Below are 22,457 nucleotides of genomic sequence, written 5' to 3'. Positions count from 1 at the left end.
CCCCATGTGACTCTACCCTCCCTAGCAACCAGGCCAATTTGGTTGCTTAGGAGACCTGGCTTGAGTCACTCAGCACACCCTGATTCGAACTCGCACGACACCAGAGGTGGTAGTCAGCGTCAATACTTGCTGAGCTACCCAGGCCCCCTAAATGTTATTATTCTTGATTTTTCATGAAAATCGTGCAGATCACAAAGGTGAATGGTGAATCTAATAAAATCCGGATCCATTTCCTGAAAGCCCAGATCCAGTTTGTTTTGAAACAATTAAGTACTGTTTTCATGCTCAAGTTGTGACCATTAGCTGGTGTGTACAGAGCTTTTATGATTCATGAGTGTGCACTGTCAGAATGTAGTCAGTCTTGACATGGACTTGTCATAATGAATGCACAGCATATGCTAGACAAAATTCTCCATCTGCTTTATCAGGATGGTAATTGCTCTTTTCTTTTTTACATGTGACAGCTAAATGCATTATTCATTAACTGAATTATATTCAATGCTGGGGCACAATCGTCTGTCAGAAAGGTAGCGAATGGCAGAGATGTTCTCTTTAACCATTTTTTTTCTAAGTCAGTGTCACACGTAATGTAATGTGACATTTACCTTCCAGTCATCATGACATACACATTGTACTGTGTGTGGGGGTTTGTGTTATTAAGGGCTTTTGTTGTGTATTTTGCTTTTAGAACTATAAGACTTGCATGTGTACTGTATACCAGGAAGCAGTCATTAGTGGCAATAAGTGACTGGCTCATAGCACTCCTCTACAGTACGGTTACAGACCCTTTCATTTTCACACAGACACACGCTGTCACATTCTGTTTTCCCTTTTGCTGATGTACTGAAGCTAAAGCTCTTAAAGATACAGGAACCAAAAGCCATCCGACTTGTTAAACATACAGTATAAAGATGCTCTCAACTTAATACACTCTTGTAGACCAGAGGCCGGAGGGTAGCCCTGCTCTCATTGTGCGCCAAGGCCTGGGTGAGTGTTGGTTGGTTGGTGTGTGTGTGTGTGTGTGTGTGTGTGTGTGTGGGTGGGTGGGTGGGTGCATGCGTGTGTGTGTGTGTGTGTGTGATTCTCTGTCTCTGCAGGCTGCTGGTCTGATCTACCTGGCTATTTGCTGTGCGGTAGATACTATGAATGTCAATGCAGGTTTCACCTAATATTGCCACATATATTTTCCATTGCTCTCTTCTGCTCAGGAGGTACTGCTCAACCTCCTGTTCTACCTTCTTTTCCTGTTTCCTCTTTACTTTTAGTTGCTTGCTTCTCTTCCTGATTTATTTAACTCCTTTCCAGGGTCATTATTAATAGTAGGTGCTTTGTGTCGAGCATGCAAACAATAAACATGAGGAAATAAATCTCAGGGCTCTGACACCAGGACAAACTGCTACGCATTGGGCTGCTACACACGTCATTACACTTACACAAGATCACATGATGTCATCTTCATATGCTGGATTTCTCATCAGCATAGCTGTACGAACCAGATGAAACTTTCTTTCTCTTTCTGTTTTTCTTCAGATGGTGATGGCTCCCAGGACCACCTGTTGCTGGTCTGTATGGACGACATTTGTCAGAAGAGTGCCATTTACCTGGCCAAGCCTGGAAGCACAGTGATACAAATGCCCTCCATTATTACTCTGTCACAATTCTCTGTCCCATCCATCCGTTAGCATTTGACCTGCAGATTCAGTGAGATATCAACTTTGAGGATAGGGAGGGGAATGTTTTAAACATGATGTCTCTACGCCAAACACTTTTTTTGGTCCACCAGAAGATAAAAAATTACACAGATTGATACCTTTTGTATGTGTTTGTTCAGACTTGATGGATGGTTGGATGGATGGATGGACAGACAGTGAGAGGATGGATGGATGGATGGATGGATGGATGGGATGTCAGACAGAGATGATGGATGGATGGATGGATGGATGGATGGATGGAATGTCAGACAGTGGGATGGATGGATGGATGGATGGAATGTCACACAATGAGATGGATGGATGGATGGATGGATGGATGGATGGATGGATGGATGGATGGATGGATGGATGGGTGGGTGGATGCGTAAAGGGAAGCTGACAAACCAATAAAATAATGACATACAGCCAGGTGTATTATTCACTGCACAAATATTTAACATAATATTAAAATGAAGGCAATGAATAATAACATCATCATATAATAATAGTGTTATATATTTATTTAGTTCAAGTCACTGTGTCAAGGCCTGCTATGGCTAGCCAGATTGTGCTCTTAACTGAATGTCAGCCTCACAATGGAATGCAGGGGTTATCTCTCTCCTCTCTCTCTCTCCACACATATACACACAAACTCTCAAGCCTCATGTCTGGCTCTGTCTGCCTGCCACAGGTCTTGTGACTGGAGAGAAAGGGAACAAAGATTGATGGAGACAAGGAAAGGGTAGGAAAGTAAAGGGTGGGGAACACGTGTCTGCTTTTGGCTGTCTCCACAGGTGCTAGTCTTCACCATCAGATACATTGAACGGAAAGAAAAGTTTGCCTCTTTCATTATTTTCCCATCTGTCCAACACTTTCTCTCTGTCCATTATTAGTCTTCCTCTCTTACTGTACTACTTTTTCTCAGTTCTCTCTCCTTCCATTCTTTTCAAAATTAAGGAAACAAAAACTGCATGGATTTGAAAGCGTTTATACAGCACTGCCAAATAGTAACAAGCCTGATATAGACTTAAACACACAGACACACACACACATGGTGCATTCAAAAGACAACTCAGAAAAAACAAGCAGTTTACAAAGGAAAGAGAATGAACAAAAGACACTGTCTATGATTTAATTGGCCAAGGGATTGCTGTCTTTGTAAGCGTGTTTTGTGAATGGGTGTGCGTATGTGCTAATCACACAAATACTCACACATTCACACATTTATCAGTTTCCATCAGTTGCTGAAAGAGCTCATTCTGTCTGTTTTCCTATCCAGCTCATCTGCTTAATACTGACAGCATAAACACATGTAAACATCACACTCATTAGAGTGATTTGGGGCAGTGAGTGTGATCACATTTTCACACATTTGCCTATCTGCCTAAATGGTGACTTCCCACTGACATCGATTGATTTAAAAGGTGTGCAACATTTCATTTTTTAAAATCTTAAAATCCTTTCTATCCCAGCTTAATGTTCGTGGACAACTGTAGTTAGTACATAAGAAAATACTGTGGCCTTGTGCTTTCAGAAATATTGCTGTTTGTTTGAGCAGTTACTCCTGTCAAATTCTGGCTCAAATTGTGGCCTGAGTTTTGGGTGGGACTATCTGTTTGGTCGAACAATGGAAGGTGGGATGAATATTTGGGAAACCTGTTTATATAGTCATTATTTTGCAATTCCGCTTATTACACTGCAGCTTGAAAGGTGCACTCAGTAACTTTTTTTCATGTCATCTTGAATTTACAGTGACACTTAGTGGTTTGGATGCAGCAGCATGCAAAATCAGTAGCTTTCAGTTACAGATGCCACTGTAGAAATTAAATTCAGTTCAAGATTGAAAGTGTCCAATAACAAGATGATTACTGAGATTAAGCGAGTAGTGTTCAGCTGGTCATGTGATTCTAAAATGGCAGCCCCCATGAGGGCGCCCCTGCCCCATAAATAGTAGAATAAAACAGCTTTTATGAGGTTAATGATATGACTAGAGTCCTCATCTCATGTGAGTGGTCATGATTTTATATATATGTTTCAAAATTACAATTAATTTATTTAGGATTAAAACTTTTTTAATGGTCAAAAAATTACTGAGTGCACCTTTAAAGCAGAAGTATGTACATTCTGCACCACCAAACGGGATTTTAAAAATAATCTTTTTAAAATTAGCTTGTTGATCAAACAAAGAGGTAGTCCCACCCCCAACTCACGCCATTGGTTGAGTAACGGCGTTGGGGTGGATTTAAGAGGGTCGCTCAAAACAAACAGAGCAATTTTCAAAGCGCCACAGAAAGACAGTGCTTACCGTGTTTGGGAAAATGTACCTATAAATGGCTTACTAATTGTCTCTGCATATTAAGATGGGATAGGAGAAAGTATTTTAACACAGAAAATGTTACATACATCAGCTTTAAGTTAAGCCAGTTATACAGTACTGTAATTTAGGTGTGTAACGATTCACTCATCTCACGATTCGGTTCACGATGCTGAACGCACGGTTTGGTTCTCGATTCTTTAAACTAAGCCTGAATCAAGAAAAGTTATGATTGAATTTTTTAAATTATTATTTTTACTTCAAAGAAATATGCAAAACAGTTCATTTCCTTTCATTTAAAATTTAGCTAAAAGTACTGTTCATAAAAGTGCTAATTGATCCATCAGACATCAGCCCAGAACAGGGCAATGGTGACACCAAATGGAAATATTAGTTAACAGTTCTGTGAGATACATATGCTGCTGAAACACTGTCACTGATTACATACATTTAAAATATGTAAAATTTCAATTGTATTTTTCTCAAATAATATTGTCTCTAATATAAATATTTTTTCAAAAATACATATTCAATGGAAGTTCATGCTTATCCAGTAAAATAACGATAATTTACTGATGAAACCAAATCAGACATGACAGTTGAAATTAGGATTATATTCCCTCATAGCATTATAATAAATTATATTCAGCATTATATATAGTAGATTAATATGGCACTATAGTTAAACCTCTGTAAACTTTAATTTTCCCTCACGCAGTCAGAGTAGATCATAGGCTTAGGACATCGCACATATTGGATAGGACAGATGCTAAAATAATATTTAAAAAAATAATGTACAAATTGTCCCATGTCCACGATGCGCATCATCAAATGTTTTAATTGTGATGTAACGTGCCACGATAAACTGTGTACACAACTTTTTGCATTTTCTGAAGTAACTAAAGATGATATAGATATATATATATATATATATATATATATATATATATATATATATATATATATATATATTAACATTTTTCCTTTTCAGAAGGATGTTTTATAAGTTAGCCTATGTTTTTTTTTTTTTTTTTAAGAATTGGCTTCTAACTTCAGCAACTTTGTATCCAAAAGTATAGCACAAAGTGTGTTCTCTCCATTCCTTCTTTCCCAGATTTAAAAAAGGTGTCTGGATTGTAAATGTGGTTTCAGCGCTCGAAAAGAATGAGAGAGGAAAGTACTTTGGAATTGCATTGGAATTAAACTATCCCTTAAGCTGCAATGCAGCAAAGAGAGCCATCCATAAAACATGGAGGGCGAACGAAAGCGAGATGGGGAGGAAGTGATGGAGAGAGAGAGAGAAGCAATCGATTGTCTGAGGTGGTGAAAATGAGCGTCTGTGTGTATTGAATTTCAACAGAGGCATGAGGGAGGGGAGGGTGGTTGGAAGAGATGGACGCATTCATAGGTTGAACTGCAACCCCCCACCCTCTCAGCCAGCCCGGGGCATCTCACGCTTATTCATTTCATTTTCATGTACTCTGCAATAGCAACTTTGTTCCGAGTTTGGCAGCATCAGCTGAGTGTGTCAGGCCATTTATTTCCTTCTCTTTTTCTCAGAGGAATATAAATAATATTTACTCTCAGTCTCACTCTCACAGCTCACACCCTAAGCATTCTGCCACTCTCACAATACTGTCAGTGCCAGCCCCATGTGGTTGTGCAAGGGTGTTTGCTCATCTAATTTTCGATGCATCTCATGAGTATGAAGTCAACTAAAGTGTTGGTCTCTGCTCCACTGTATGCAGTTTGTTAAATGATATTGATCAGTGAAAGTGTGGATGTGACTTCAATAGAGCTGCTCAGTCATAATGTCAATGTGTAGGCCAAGCCAGAGGGCTAATTCACAATGAGTTCTCTTGGGAATTTCCAAGAGGTTTTAATATAGCTGTTTTCGAGAGAGAGAGAGAGAGAGAGAGAGAGAGTCAGAATAAATTACTGGATATTATATTGTTTCTGTTCTTTTTGTTTTAACATTATGCATTGGCAACACCTGGGGGGTTCGCGATAAATGCATATACGTATATATATATATATATATATATATATATATATATATATATATATATATATATATATATATATATATACTTGGCAAGTTGTTTAGGACATCTACTTTGTGCATGACATCAGTAATTTTTCCAACAATTGTTTCGAGATTGTTTCACTTTTAATTGACTATATCACAATTCCAGTGGGCCAGAATTTTACATACACAAAGTTAACCATTATTAGTAGAATATAACAAGCAAATTTGTTTCATTCAGAGACAAAACTACAGTGAGTATTAGTGTGTGAAATCCACATATATCTTTAAAAGCATTTCCGTCACATTTTGGTTTATTACTTCATGAAAAATACATATGGTAAAGAAAATGACATATCACAACTTACAGCAGGCGATCCTGAATCAAACAAGCCCGCATTCGACATCATACGATTTGTAAATCCACAACACACCACGCGCCCCACCAAGAGCAAGAATCACATTATGGCGACCACGAGGAGGTTACCCTATGTGACTCTACCCTCCCTAGCAACCGGGCCAATTTGGTTGCTTAGGAGACCTGGCTGGAGTCACTCAGCATGCCCTGGATTCAAACTCGCGACTCCAGGGGTGGTAGTCAGCGTCTTTGCTCACTGCGCTACCCAGGCCCCCTCTAACATTTTTTTGTCCATCCATACTTCCTGTCTAAATGGTATAATGTCAAACTGAATAATAACTGAAAAGTTTATTTTTTAGCGCTGATAATTGTGTTTTGTCAGCAGTGTTGTAGCATAAGAGTCTCTGAGCAGGATCCAAATATATGTTCTTACATTTTGAAAGGTTTTCTAAAACTTTATACCATGCAAATAAGCTCTTTCGTTTGGGTATGCAATTTGATCAGAAATCTGTCGAAATGCCTTTAGGGTGTAAGGGGTTTAGTGTTAACTCACTTCCTTGTGATAGTTTTAGTCATCTATTCTGAAAATCCATTGGAGATTCTTGAGGAAACACATGGCTCAAAAATGGACTGTAGGACTACAAACTAGGAACAGCTGTATTGGAGGGGAGAAAAAGGTTTTTGTAAATCTATCTGGCTGTCTCTGTTAATCACAATACATCTAAATTATCATAAATAAGCCAAAGGGTTCCTGAAAATTAAAAAGTCACTAAATTTTTGTATTTATTTTGTTTGCAGTTATCCATGTAAATATGTCATCTTTGCTGAGCCATCACTGTACTCTGAAGAGCTCAGATAGCCCATTATCTACTCACCACACACAGGGCGCTTAACAGTGATAACAACACGATAGCAGCAGGTGCCAGCAAATAAGACCACAAGTTTGTCTCTCCCACAGGCAGCTGGAATTTCAATGTCAGCACTTATGCCGTCCGTCTCCCCTCGTGTCACAAAACCACCTGTTCGGCTTGTGCACTGCCACTTATGAGTCATTAGTATACACACACTGATTCTGCATTCTTTTTTACATTTTCTGAACTGATTATAGTGGAAAATCCAGGTGCTACATGAAGCAACTCTTGTGCAGTGCAATATCTGATTGACCTGATTTTAACCTCCAACACTTTTCTGTAAAATGCAAGTGGTGCCCATCTGTTTAATGTCATACAAAATAATAATTCTGCATAAATCTGCTCTGCCCCTGCTAATGTTCTGTGGTTTAACATTCACTCCCACCACTGCTAGGCTGTCAAGTGGCATCTTTTGTCATTCATTTCCTCTATATTTTGTCAGTGAAGGGGCCTTGTAGTCAGGGCTTAATTTGTGCTGGGACAGAATTTAGATCCGGCACTTATTTTAGTGAATTACTCATACGCCTCTGAAAAAAATGTATGCTTCCTTGTATGATCATGGTATAATTTAGATCGTAAATGCTTTATGGACACAAACTAAAAGATAAAATTACCTATAAGAAATGAATGTCTTTCATTAGTGCAAAAAGAGCTTCACGTTTTGTAACGCTTGAGTTAAACACAAAGAATAAAAAAAAGTAAAACTATTATTATGAAATGAATAGTTTCTCAAAAATCTCATTGTAATTCTAAAATTCAAAACCGATGTAAATTAGTTCTTATATGCACACGTGTGTCTGCACATCCAGGTATAATTTAAAAAATGTGTTTTAGGCATAGTTTGTCTTTTGACGCAAATGTCCATTATTTTCTTAATATTTTATCATCAAATTCATAAATTTTAGTCAGTTTTACTCTGACTAAAATTACCAATTTAGTTGAAAATTTAAAAAAATGACAAAAGTGTCAATCTGTAACAAATTAAATGTAATCAAATATTCAAACATTTAGAAAGATTTATAAATATTTATTAATTTAACCATTCTGACTAGCACATAACTTCAAGTTCACTTGTTCATTCTCTTCATTGTCTGTGCAGATGTAAGTTATATTACATTCAATAATATTACATATAGTATACAGGGCCGTAGCTTGAGGGGTGGAAGGTGGTAATGATTCTAGGGTCCCACAGGTCCAGGGGGGCCCACAACAAATTCTAAACTGTATTTTTTAATAGGAAAGGGGCCCAAAGCAATATACAGTCAGGGGCCCCAGAATACCCAGCTACGGCCCCAGAATACCCAGCTATGATTAAACGGTGTTTAATCACATGTATAAATAGGATGTGTTAGAGAGAGGTAATTAACCCGTTTGTAAAACAGTTCATTTTGCCAGCGTTCAGCTCTTTCTGCTACCTGACTCAAGTGGGGAAATACCTAACATGGTGTAATATTGATTTTGAAATCACCGTATTGACCAATTGGAAGTTGCTTGGTTTGGCAGTGACCTCTGTGTGGGCGGTGCTTCGTAAACAGCTACACTGTATATTCACAATTTACAAGGATCTAATTTTAAAATTAGATAGTTTTGAGAGTTTTTAACTGAATTTTTTTTAAATTACGTCTCACTGAGTATAAAGTGCAGCATTATAAAAGGCTATTTGACAGTTATATTTTTTGTTGGTTTCACACGTGCTCAACGTCGGACCATGCCATCTTCACATGCGGAATTTCGCCATGAGAAGGTATGTGTGACCGCGCCTTTAGGCCAAAAATTACTGACATTATTGTTCTGCTCAGGTGTTCGAATGATGATATTTCTCCAATTTCCGCACATCCCTGAAATTCTTGACCTAGTAGAACATGGTCGCTTATTAGTTATTTATTTTCCTCAACTATCTAATTTCAAAAGAACACCACACGAAGTATAAATGCAGGCTTTGTTCGCCTAGGGTGCTATAGTTCATCCAGGAGAAAAAAGTTTTGCTTCTTCCAATAGATAAATTTATCTTTAACGTCTATGACAACTACAAATTCTTCAGACTGCTTCCTGTTCCGGTTGCTGCCGGCATGTTGCACGAGTGTTTGTAGCTTGGTAGCCTGCTTAACATTACTTATCCTTATACTTATTCTCATTCTTATACATTCATCGTTTTATCCTTTGCCACTTCTAATCAGAAGACTTTTCGGGCTGCGCAGCCGGGGTTGCAGCAGCAGCAGCACGGAGTTTAACACACTCTTCGTACTGCAGTTTATGTTTGCTCCCTAAAAAATCCCACAATGCACTGTAAAAACCAGGGAGCATCGATGCTAATTATGTTCCCTTACCAGAAACGTCCTCGTGTCTTCTGAAATCTCAAGTCATTAGATGATGAGCACAAGTGTAAAACTATGCAGTCCAAGCATTATTTTCTCTTAAAAAGAGATGTTGTTTTGTAATGTCTTTCATTCATAATTACCATGAAAGTGAAACAATCTTCTAAATATTTAAGTTGTTAATTATAATTATAATTATAATTAATTAATTATAATAATTAATAATTTTATAATTATAATTTTATAATTATAATTTTTTTATTTATTTATCACACATTATACATTTGCACATATACAGTGAAATTCTTTTTTTCACATATCCCAGCTAAGCTGGGGTCAGAGTGCACGGTCAGCCATGATACGGCGCCCCTGGAGCAGATAGGGTCAAGGGCCCAACAGTGGCATCTTGGCAGTGCTGAGGCTTGAACCCCCACCCACCCCCCCTTTGTTAAATGAAGGTTTAAAATACACTCCTTTATATTTTTATTTTTTATGCCATTTATTTGTTATAATAGATCTTTTTCACAGACAGTGATGGCGAGTTTCTGCCTTATCAGCATAAATCTTGCAATTTATTTTATATTATACATTTTTTAAATATTGTGTGGTGAACCAACAGCAGAACAAAAGCTGTAGACGTCCACGCCAAATACTGAAAGGGCTTATATTTCCAAGTAGCTTTGGTGCGTTAGCTCAAAAAATCATACTAAGTTCCAAAAGAGAGGGGAAACTCGCACACATTGTGTAGAAAAAGTCTTAACAAAAAAAAAAGTGGTTTATCGAGAGGCCAAAAAGTGCAAAAGTGCAAAAAGTGATCAGTGCAAAGACAAAATGTTTTCGATTTACATCATCATCAGTGTCCCGTTAACAATAGCACACCTGATTCCATTTATAAAGAGGGAGTATTTACCGTATTTGTCCAAATGGAATAGACTTAAAAATAAACAAACGTTTGCTAAATGTTATAGACATTTATAGCCTCTTTATATTGTATACCAACATTCACATATATTACTAATGTAACAAAGAAAAGTTATCAAGAATCTACGTGTATATGTCAGGAGATAGAGAAGGACACACCTTAAATATTTAGTGTAAATTTAAAACATTATGTTACCCTGGGATTAGTTTAAAAAAATGAATTACCACAGCTGTGAGGGGGTTTCTATTACAGCTGCTGAGAGAGTGACAGTAAATTTGGCATCTTCTCTTTACTGTCTTAATCCACTGCTATCTATTTTTTTCTTCTTCTGGAAAGTCATTCAAATGTAATAGTGGATTTTTTCTTTTGGTCTTGGAGCAAATGGGTAAGTGAAAATAATATTTGGTGTGATCTCCCATTCACTCCCATTCCCGCTGTCGAAGTTTACCATGCAATCCTTTACTTCCGCGTTCCAAAACCCGGAGTGTGAAAAAGGTCTATAACGCTGTACGTTTGAATATCTTCAACAGAAATAAATGACAGTGTCATTTATACAGCAATGGTGCTGATTAATAACAACTGCGCTACAATGCACAAACTCGTTAACGTTTCGCGGTTGATTGAGTCATAAGTGTCCCAATGTTCAGTGGATGAACACCCTTACCAGTGCCTGAATTCATGTTCACGATATACTGATTCATGACATAGGGAGCCTGGGAGCTGATTGAGACACAGGGTGAATTTTCTTCAGCAGTGTGTCTCCCTCTATGTTGCAGGAGAACTTGTGAGCGAGTAGGGGCGGGTTCGTGTGCAGACGCAGAGGGAGAGTGGGGGCAGGGTTGCGTAGAGAGTGTGAGAGGAGAGATGCAAACACTGGCACTTCTTTATGGAAGAAATGGGTTATGTAATGCAACATCAAACTATATCGATATAAACGGTATTGTCTCGTCCTATATCTCGTTTGAAAATATATCGATATACAGGTGCATCTCAATAAATTAGAATGTCGTGGAAAAGTTCATTTATTTCAGTAATTCAACTCAAATTGTGAAACTCGTGTATTAAATAAATTCAGTGCACACAGACTGAAGTAGTTTAAGTCTTTGGTTCTTTTAATTGTGGTGATTTTGGCTCACATTTAACAAAAACCCAAAAAATTAGAATATGGTGACATGCCAATCAGCTAATCAGCTCAAAACACCTGCAAAGGTTTCCTGAGCCTTCAAAATGGTCTCTCAGTTTGCTTCACTAAGCTACACAATCATGGGGAAGACTGCTGATCTGACAGTTGTCCAGAAGACAATCATTGACACCCTTCACAAGGAAGGTAAGCCACAAACATTCATTGCCAAAGAAGCTGGCTGTTCACAGAGTGCTGTATCCAAGCATGTTAACAGAAAGTTGAGTGGAAGGAAAAAGTGTTGAAGAAAAAGATGCACAACCAACCGAGAGAACCGCAGCCTTATGAGGATTGTCAAGCAAAATCGATTCAAGAATTTGGGTGAACTTCACAAGGAATGGACTGAGGCTGGGGTCAAGGCATCAAGAGCCACCACACACAGACATGTCAAGGAATTTGGCTACAGTTGTTGTATTCCTCTTGTTAAGCCACTCCTGAACCACAGACAACGTCAGAGGCGTCTTACCTGGGCTAAGGAGAAGAAGAACTGGACTGTTGCCCAGTGGTCCAAAGTCCTCTTTTCAGATGAGTGCAAGTTTTGTATTTCATTTGGAAACCAAGGTCCTAGAGTCTGGAGGAAGGGTGGAGAAGCTCATAGCCCAAGTTGCTTGAAGTCCAGTGTTAAGTTTCCACAGTCTGTGATGATTTGGGGTGCAATGTCATCTGCTGGTGTTGGTCCATTGTGTTTTTTGAAAACCAAAGTCACTGCACCCGTTTACCAATTTTGAAGCACTTCATGCTTCCTTCTGCTGACCAGCTTTTTAAAGATGCTGATTTCATTTTCCAGCAGGATTTGGCACCTGCCCACACTGCCAAAAGCACCAAAAGTTGGTTAAATGACCATGGTGTTGGTGTGCTTGACTGGCCAGCAAACTCACCAGACCTGAACCCCATAGAGAATCTATGGGGTATTGTCAAGAGGAAAATGAGAAACAAGAGACCAAAAAATGCAGATGAGCTGAAGGCCACTGTCAAAGAAACCTGGGCTTCCATACCACCTCAGCAGTGCCACAAACTGATCACCTCCATGCCACGCTGAACTGAGGCAGTAATTAAAGCAAAAGGAACCCCTACCAAGTATTGAGTACATATACAGTAAATGAACATACTTTCCAGAAGGCCAACAATTCACTAAAAATGTTTTTTTTATTGATCTTATGATGTATTCTAATTTTTTGAGATAGTGAATTGGTGGGTTTTTGTTAAATGTGAGCCAAAATCATCACAATTAAAAGAACCAAAGACTTAAACTACTTCAGTCTGTGTGCAATGAATTTATTTAATACACGAGTTTCACAATTTGAGTTGAATTACTGAAATAAATGAACTTTTCCACGACATTCTAATTTATTGAGATGCACCTGTATATCTTTAAAAGTCGATATACTGCCCAGCCCTAATACCTGCTCAGCATAGCGACACCACTCTCCCATTCCTGTTAGGGTTTCCAATCGATTCTCCCCCCACTCAGTGATGCACCCACTGAGAATAATGTTGAAAGAGCTTTAATAATTGGTGATTCTATTGTAAGGAACGTGGAAATAGAGACTCCAGCCACCAATGTTAAATGCATTTCCGGGGCTTGAGCAGCTGACATCAGATCAAATTTACAAGTGCTGTATAATGCTAAACATAGATTGTCTAAAATTGTTATTCATGTCGGCACTAACGATGTCCGGCTTCGCCAGCCAGAGATCACTAAAGATAATGTTAAAGAGATGTGTGAACTTGTAAAAATGATGTCAGACACTGTAATATGCTCTAACCCCCTCCCTGCTCATCATGGTGATAAGGTTTATAGTAGATTAGTGTCACCGAATGGCTGAATGTCTGAGTGGTCTCCAGAGAATAGCATAGGATTTATAGACAATTGGAAGAGTTTTTGGGGTAGACCTGACCTGCTAAAGAGAGACGGACTCCATCCCTCCAGGGAAAGTGCTGCTTTCTTCTCTAGTAATTTGACTAACTGGGGCCCAGGTCAGGAAGCAGACAAACTGGTTAATAGGAACATCTGCTAGCTGCCTTGAGACGTCACACAGGATGAATATATTACTTTAAATGAATCTGCTCCCCCAGGTTATTGTTATAATCATGAGCCTCATCTGAAGGGTCGAGGAGGAGGTGTTGCTACAATTTACATTGAAGTTTTTGGTGTTACTCAGATTACAGGATACAAGTTTAAGTCTTTTGAACTAATAATGCTTAAATCTGGAGTATATTATTTCTGCAACACTAGCGCCACCAAACGGAATTGCAAAAATAAATGTTTTTAAAACAGCTTTCTGAATAGCCCCTTGCCTGCAGTTGTTCAAACAGATAGTCCCGCCCCCAACTCGTGCCATTGAGTGCACGGGCAGAGTGCACGGAGGTAGGCAGGTATGTAGTTAGACAGGCAGGTAGGCCATCCAATCATTGCATTCAGGCCAAATGAAATGATTGGACGGGCCTTTTACAGGCCTGTGATTGCCACAGCTAATGGATTTAAAAAATTTTTTTTTTTTTTTTTATCAGAGCACTTGGTTTATTGATTGCTGTCAGGATGCAAAGAGACTTTCAACCAGTATAACAAAAATGCTTCTGGTATCAATTGCAAACTCTAGCTTTAATGTGACTGTCAGATATAAATAAAATCTCTGTCATCTTTTGCTTTTGCTACAGTGTATAGATCACCCGGGCCATATTCTGTTTTCCTTGGTGAATTTGCTAATTTTCTATCAGATCTAGTAGTTAATGTAGATAGAGCTTTAATTGTTGGTGACTTCAACATTCACATAGATAATGAAAATGACACATTGGGATTAGCATTTATTGATATTCTCAACTCTCTTGGAGTCAGACAAAATGTGACAGGACCAACTCATCACCATAATCATAATATAGAATGAATTCTGTCATATGGAGTTGGTGTTGATACTATAGAAATTCTTCCACAGAGCGATGACATCTCATAACATTACATCGTCTCTTATTTGCTGCGATCAGCTAATGTTACTCAATCTATACCACGCTATCCTTCAGGTAGAATTATTCTTTCAACCACTAAAGATAACTTCACTAATAATCTTCCTCAATTGTCTCACATACTCAGTAAGCCAAAAGTCTAAAAGAACTTGATGTAATAACAGAAAATATAAATACAGTCTTCTTTAGCATTCTTGATAGTGTCGCACACCTTCGATTAAACAAAATTCAAGAAAAAAGCCCTGCACCATTGTACATTGATTACAGCTCAGAAAATGGAGCACAAGTGGAAGAATACAAAATTAGAGGTATTTCACGGTGCATGGAAGGATAGTGTCTAGCTACAGACAGGCACTAAAAGCTGCCAGGTCAGCATATTTTAGCAAACTCATAGAAAATAACCACAACAATCATAAGAGTTTATTCAGTACTGTGGCTAAATTGGTTAGGATAAAGCATCGACTGAACCAGATATTCTGTCACAGCATAATAGTAATGACTTCATGAATTTCTTTATTGATAAATTTGAAATAATCAGAAATAAAATTGGAACTATGCAATCAACTATCACAGCACCTCAGAAAACAGTGTCTCATAATTTTCCTTAGGAGCAACTTTAATCCTTCTCTGTCATAGGTCATGAAGAGCTAACAAAACTTATCAAAAAATCAAAAGCCACAACATGTATGTTAGATCCAATACTAACTAAGCCCTTAAAAGAGGTATTCCCTGTAATCTCAGAACCTCTTCTTAATATTATTAACTCCTCGCTATCCTTAGGACATGTCCCAAGAAACTTTAAAATGGCAGTTATCAAAACTGCTTATTAAGAAGCCACAGCTTGATCCTGGAGAATTGGCTAATTACAGACTGATTTCAAATCTACCATTTATGTCGAAAATACTAGAAAAGGCGGTGTCCTCCCAACTATGTTCATTTCTACAGAGAAATGGTGAATATGAACAATTTCAGTCAGGATTTAGGCCCCATCACAGTACAGAGACTGCACTTTTCAGAGTTACAAATGACTTGCTCTTATCATCTGATCACGGCTGCATTTCTCTTCTAGTGCTTTTAGATCTTAGTGCTGCCTGGGACATGATAGATCACGACATTCTCTTGAATAGGCTGGAGAATTATGTTAGCATTAGTGGACTTGCATTATCATGGTTTAGGTCCTATTTATCAGACTGTTACCACTTTGTATGTATAAACGAGGAATTGTCAAATCAAACAAAAGTTAAGTATGGAGTGCCACATGGATCAGTTTTAGGGCCTCTGATTTTGTCCGTATACATGCTTCCACTGGGAGGTATTATCAGGAATCATGGAATAAGTTTCCACTGTTATGCCGATGATTCCCACCTTTATATTTCTTCGAAACCCAAAGAAAATTCACAATTCTCCAAATTAGCATAGTGTAACAATAAAATGAAATCCTTCTACTCAATTCCGACAAAACAGAGGTATAAATGATTGGACCAAAAACCTCTAAAAATAAGCCGCTAAAATATAATTTGACCCTTAATGGATGTACTGTTTCGTCATCTTCTACAGTGAAGAATTTAGGTGTTATATTTGACACCAGTCTGTCTTTTGAAAATCAAATTTCCAATGTTTGTAGAACAGCATTCTTCCACCTCAGAAATATTGCTAAGTTACAACACATGCTCTCTGTTGCTCATGCCAAAAAACTAATTCATGCTTTCATGACCTCAAGACTAGATTATTGTAATGCATTAATGGGAAGATGTCCAGCAAGTTCAATAGATAAACTTCAATTGGTTAAAAATGCAGCTGCTAGAGTGCTGACTAGAACCAAGAAATATGATTATATTAGCCCAATTTTATCGTCGTTACATTGGCTACCTGTTAAATTTCTTATTCATTTAAAAATTCTGTTAACTACATACAAAGCTTTGAATGGTCTAGCTCCAAAGTACTTAATTGACCTTCTGACACGCTATATTCCACCATGTTCATTACGATCACAAAATTCTGGCTTGTTAATAATTCCAAGAATGTCAAAATACACAAAAGGAGGGAGATCCTTTTCATATTTGACTAGTAAACTATGGAATAGTCTCCCTAACACTGTTCGGGACACAGACACACTCACTCAGTTTAAATCTAGACTAAAGACTCATCGCTTTAGCCAGGCATACACCTAATTTATCCATAAACTCACAATTAGGCTGCTTTAGTTAGGTCTGCCGGAACCAGAAACATCCATCATGATCTATATGTCTCAACATATCCCGAGGTTATCAGAGCCTGCCAGATCCAGCTCTGTTCCTGCTTGCCATTGGACTCCACTGCTATGTGTCACTGAGATTTGATGAAAAACTACAGCCGGTGCTAGCCAGCCATCACTTCAGGTTTTTGAATTCAGAGGATGAACTGATGCCAACTCCAACTGTAAGACATCGGATACTTCATATGCCACTGACTGAACCTTGGACTTAGGATGGACCCCACCGAACCTCACCGAAATGACCTGCTGGTTGAACTGTGATGCACCTCATCATTTATCTCTGCCTGCATCACCTTTGTCTATTGATGGACTACACTCATGAAATGGAACACATAGACTATCATTTAATTGCCAACAAAAGCCTTCATCAGCCAACTAACAAAGGACAATGCGTCTATGTGAACTTCTGCAGTTAAACCAGGATGGACTTCAAAGACATTAGTCATTAATCTTGTTCATAAAAAAATCCTTTCTCTTTATTTTTAAAACACTGGACCTTAATGCTTACTTAATTTACAAATTAAACCATGTCAAAACCATGACTTGCACTGCACACAAATAACTAATATTGGCATTATATTCATGTTGTTTAGCCAGAGGGGAACTGGCCCCCACAGTGAGCCTGGTTTCTCCCAAGGTTATTTTTCTCCATTAACCAACATCTTATGGAGTTTTGTGTTCCTTGCCACAGTCGCCTTCAGCTTGCTCACAGGGGTTCTAAATATTATTTACTTTTTATACACAATTTACAATCATATTTAATCAAACTACACAATGATCATTCTAAGACTTTATAGATATTACAGTTTAATTTTTTGTTAATGTATGATTTCCTGTAAAGCTGCTTTGAAACGATGTGTGTTGTGAAAAGTGCTATACAAATAAAAATGACTTGACTTGAAAATTTTACATGTAGTTTTTAAATGCAAATGAAAAATGAAAATTCTCACATCATTTCCTCATCAAGACGGCAGTTCATTAGACAACGCACTTTCGTATCAACACCTTGCGCCGCTATTGATGTAATGGCACCTCGTCTGAGGTCTTCCCACAGGAAAGCTGAGATTTTAATTTCTTGGCCTAATGAAGCATTGCAGCTGGGCTGTGGGAGTGGTGGAGAGCGTAGCTCAGCTAACACAGGGACTTTCTGTGCTTTAGTAAACAAAGCCACAGGGACGGCGTCTTGGCAATGCAAACGTGATAATGTTTCTCCTACTGATCTGAGCGAAGGAGGAAAATGGGCCATTTGTATTCTGCGCATCCCGTCTCCTCTATCTAAGATGTCCCATTATTTCTGTAAAGGAAAGGCCATCATGGCTTTCTCCATTAAAGAGATCATTCTCTCTCTCTCCCTTTCTGTCACTTTGGCCACAGCGATATAATACACTGACATTTCAGCTGTTCAGTTGCATGAAGGAAGCCTGGTGTTTGTCTGTCTTTTACACAAATGAGACACTTCAAATGATGAAGTGACTCATAACATGACAACCTGTCATGTGTGTCATGAGCAAGCAGAATAAAAACCTATAATACCGAAGTAATCGCTATCATCTCATTCCATCATCCTTAGTGTTTATACATGGTGTGCCGGTGGTGGCATTGATGTAGATCTGTTACAGCTGTGTTCAGCCTCCTTTTTTGCAAAGCATCCTGAAACAAGAACCAGAATGAGAAATTAGTGTGTTTGCAATAGTAGTTGGTTAATTACAGAGTGTCTCATTATCCTGGATGACACTGATTAGCTTCCGTCTCATTTCTGTTTGATTGGACTAAGGTGTGTGTGCTCCAGTTCTGGTTGATTGGGTTAATCAGTAAAGCAGTGGCAAGCTGTGTGGGAGGCTAATTCTAGTTTAGAGTTGTCTCTCTCTCTTTCTTTCACCTCTCTCTGATCAGTGGTAGGCCCCATCCCTCCACACCTAAACCACAAAAATGACCCATTCCCCTTGTCTCTAATCTTTCTAATCTCTTCTATCATCCATCACACCCACACTGCTGGCTGCGGTCTTAGAAGTGTAAAGCATCTTTTGTATGAGTCATGCAACATGTTCACCTGGTCTGGCTCAATGAACTATCAGGTAGACTTTCACCATGAGCGGGATGATAAATGTGTGGAATCTATGTTAGAAAGAGCTGACTGATTCTCAGATGATCTCTCACACTCTTTTAAACACTGAGCACCAAACACACACACTCACATATGTACAAAGGACATCCAACACCTGCCAAAGGTGTTGCCCAAACCCTCCCTGACCTGACAGTGAATCCAGCTCAGAATAATGCAGATGCAGTTGTTTATTTGCCAGACTCCTCCAGATTTTCATCAGGTTTATTCCTGAGTAGATTCTGCTTACTCTATCTTTCCTTCTCTGCCTTTTATGTCTTTTCAGTCACTCTCTCTGTGACCCTACCTGCCACCTCCCTTTCTCCTTCACCATCAGGCCAGAACCATGCATTCCACAAGTACGCAATCACATACGAATGCTTGGTCAACTCTTTGAAAGCACACTGTCCTGTTAAACATACAGTACTTATAGGCGCTCCTAGACTGATGTGGGCAGTTACCTTCAAATACTGTATTTCTGCCATTAAACTTGATAGGCAACAAAATAGGCAAAATATCCAATTATTAAAGCTGAAATAAATGTTATGTTAGATTGCCTAAACTGCATGTATGTCTCCAAGCTTCCGAACACACTGTAAACGACAGCGGTATTTTTACATTTTATGCACATAGAGTATATTGCTGTTTCAATCATTGGCTGTTTGTTGTGAAGTCCCGCCCATTTGAGAGCTCGACCAACCATCATATAGAGAAGCTGGGCTTCCAGGATGAGGATCCAATTCACATAGCCCTCACGAAGCTCCCATAGACTCCAAGAGAAGCATGGCATCCAGGTGGGACCCAAAATGATGTGTCTAGAGCCTCTTTTCCAATCAACATCAATCTTTTGTGCCATTGATTTGAACGGTACAGGTATCTGCCATTTCGGAACGCAGTGACATACAAAATCAAACTTGCGTAGCTTGAAGAGTTTGCATTCACGCACTTACGTAAAGTATATTTTGGTACTTCTAATCATGTCCCATCAAGAATCTGTTGCCTAGTGGGGCTGACTTATGTTGCGTAATGATGTGTATTAGGCTCTTTATGGAATGGGACAGGTCGACACTGCCAGGCTGGTTTGCCGCCAACAGTCTTCATTGGCCAGCAGCTAATGCAGCCAGCACCTATACTCCATGGCAGCTGGTTCAGGTTATTTTTAAACTTTGGAAGGATGATTTCAATGTGGATCAAGCCCACTCACATAGAGGTTTACTGTCTGCATGCCAAGTTTGGTACATGCAAGCAGCTCTCTCTTTCATTGAAAATCAGGGACATCTCTTGCCATCTAATGCACAATGCCAACATGTTTGTGTTGTAGCAGTTCATATTCTCTCTCTCTAAACTCTGCTATTAGATTGGCAGGATAGATTTTGCAAGTTTTGAAAATGTTTCTGGTAACACTTTACAATAAGGTTTCATTCATTAATATTAGTTAATGCATTAGGTATCATGAACAAAGAATTAACAATACATTATTAATAGCAATTATTAATCTTTGTTAATGTTAGTTAACAAAAATACAATGGTTAATTGTTAGTTCATGTTAACTAATGTTGTTAATAAATGGAACCTTATTGTAAAGTGTTACCATCCTTCTGTGAAAATTAGTAAAGATTTGAACTTGTATGAATTTGACTTGTGTAAATTAGTAAAGATTTTGAACTTGTATGAATTAGACTGTACTTAACAGCCAAGAGGACCTGAGGGAACCCAAGCAGTGTGTATGTGTGCGCAGTTACTTTTTGTGTGTTTGCCACAATGGCAGCCCACAGCCTTGTGATAATAAATCAATAAGACTTAGCATTAACTGGCAGTCAACACTGATATAAGTCAATTTACACATGCAGATGCAGAGTGATGGAAGCTGATTGTGGATGGCCACAAGGTCCTTGACGGTTTGCATATTCATTGTTGAATGAAAAGTGTCTTTAGTTTAGGGGGATTCATCTGGGAATTTAGGCCATTCTATGTGAGTGAGAGACGGTTTTGTTTTCATATGTGGAGCTTTAGTTCTCAATAGAGGAATAGGAGAAAAGGACACTGGGATAGCTCACACGCCTAGAACAACACATAATGCATGCTAATCTGAAGCTAACAACAACTTAAAGAGGCAATTTTATATTGCACCAGCATATACACACTCACAGTTTCTGTCAAAAGGGTCATTCATTTGTTTTATTTGAATGGTATTGAGGTGTACTGCCATAATGGCCCTGGTTTAAAAATGGTTTTCCAAGCACGTCCAATATAAAACCCTGTCAGTATTTCCACTTAGATATGATGCTGTTTTAAATACTTCATCAGTCAGAACTGCTTACTGCTTGCAACCTGCGGGTGGGGGGTGAGATCTGGCTCAGCAATCCTCTGGGGGGGAAGCACTTCAGGAGCTTGATACACCAGTAAAGCTTTATTAACAAGAAAGAAAGGAAGGAAGGAAAGAAAGAAGGAAGGAAGGAAGGACTAAAAGAGAAAGGAATGAGAAAGAAGGAATGAAGGAAAAGGAATAATTAAGGAAGGAAAAGCAATGAAAAGGAATAGGGAAGGAAGGAGGAAAAGAAAGGAAGGAAAAAGGAAAGAAAGTGTAAGAGTAAGGAAGGAAGGAAGAAGGGAAGAAAGGGAGGGAGGGAAGAAAAAAGGAAGGTAAAAGGAAGAAAGGATATGGTGGGAAGGAAGGATGGAAAAGAGGAATAATAAAGGAAGGAGGAATGTGACATCATGCAACCCACAAATTGCTGTGGGATTTGCCTCATGCTTTATATCATGTTTTCCTTTCCTACTGAATGGATTGTTATATGTTTGTTTGAAGTGTATTGATGTATCTTTAACAGTTTGAAGGTTATTGGTCTGTAACTGTTTGAAGGTTAGTTATTTTTATGTATTTATTAAAAATGTAGTTCCATATCTGTCACTCACTCAACGTTGTGTCGATGTAGTGACAATAGGGGTCACTCTTAGGAGCCCCAAACACCTCTGCTTTTTAAAAAAAGGCCAATGGAAATTGGCGAGTGGAATTTGCATGCCATATGGGTATAAAAGGAGCTGGTATGCAACCACTCATTCAGTTTTCTCTTCGGAGCCAAGCGGTTGCATTCAGTGCGCTGAATTCAATTCAAACTCAGTTCTCTTTACCGTTCACCTAAAACCGCTGGATTTACGGCGCATTTCAGCAGCTTCTCCCCCTCTGCACCCATGGAGTGCAGAGAATGCCCCTGGGTGCTTCGGCAGAGCAAAAGAGTATATTCTAAAAGAGTATATTTTCTTTCTAAAAGAGTGGACACACGGAAACGTCTTTTTAAAGATGCCTTTCCGTTTGTGTGTTATTCCTGGTTGCGGTCATTATCTCTCCGCTTCTGATGGCCACAATCGCTGTCTTACGTGTCTGGGCGCTTCCCACGCGGAGACATAATTCGTGGATGGGTCT

At 38.7% G+C, this 22,457-nt stretch overlaps 1 pseudogene; it reads left to right on the top strand.

The window, feature by feature from the left end:
* LOC127441452 (T-cell immunomodulatory protein-like) overlaps positions 1–22,457 on the top strand; it is a 197,356-nt pseudogene that overhangs the window by 86,849 nt on the left and 88,050 nt on the right.

The sequence above is a fragment of the Myxocyprinus asiaticus genome, chromosome 1, assembly GCF_019703515.2.
Source record: "Myxocyprinus asiaticus isolate MX2 ecotype Aquarium Trade chromosome 1, UBuf_Myxa_2, whole genome shotgun sequence".
In the NCBI taxonomy this organism is placed as follows: Eukaryota; Metazoa; Chordata; class Actinopteri; order Cypriniformes; family Catostomidae; genus Myxocyprinus; species Myxocyprinus asiaticus.
This window is presented reverse-complemented; position numbering and strand designations above follow the sequence as displayed.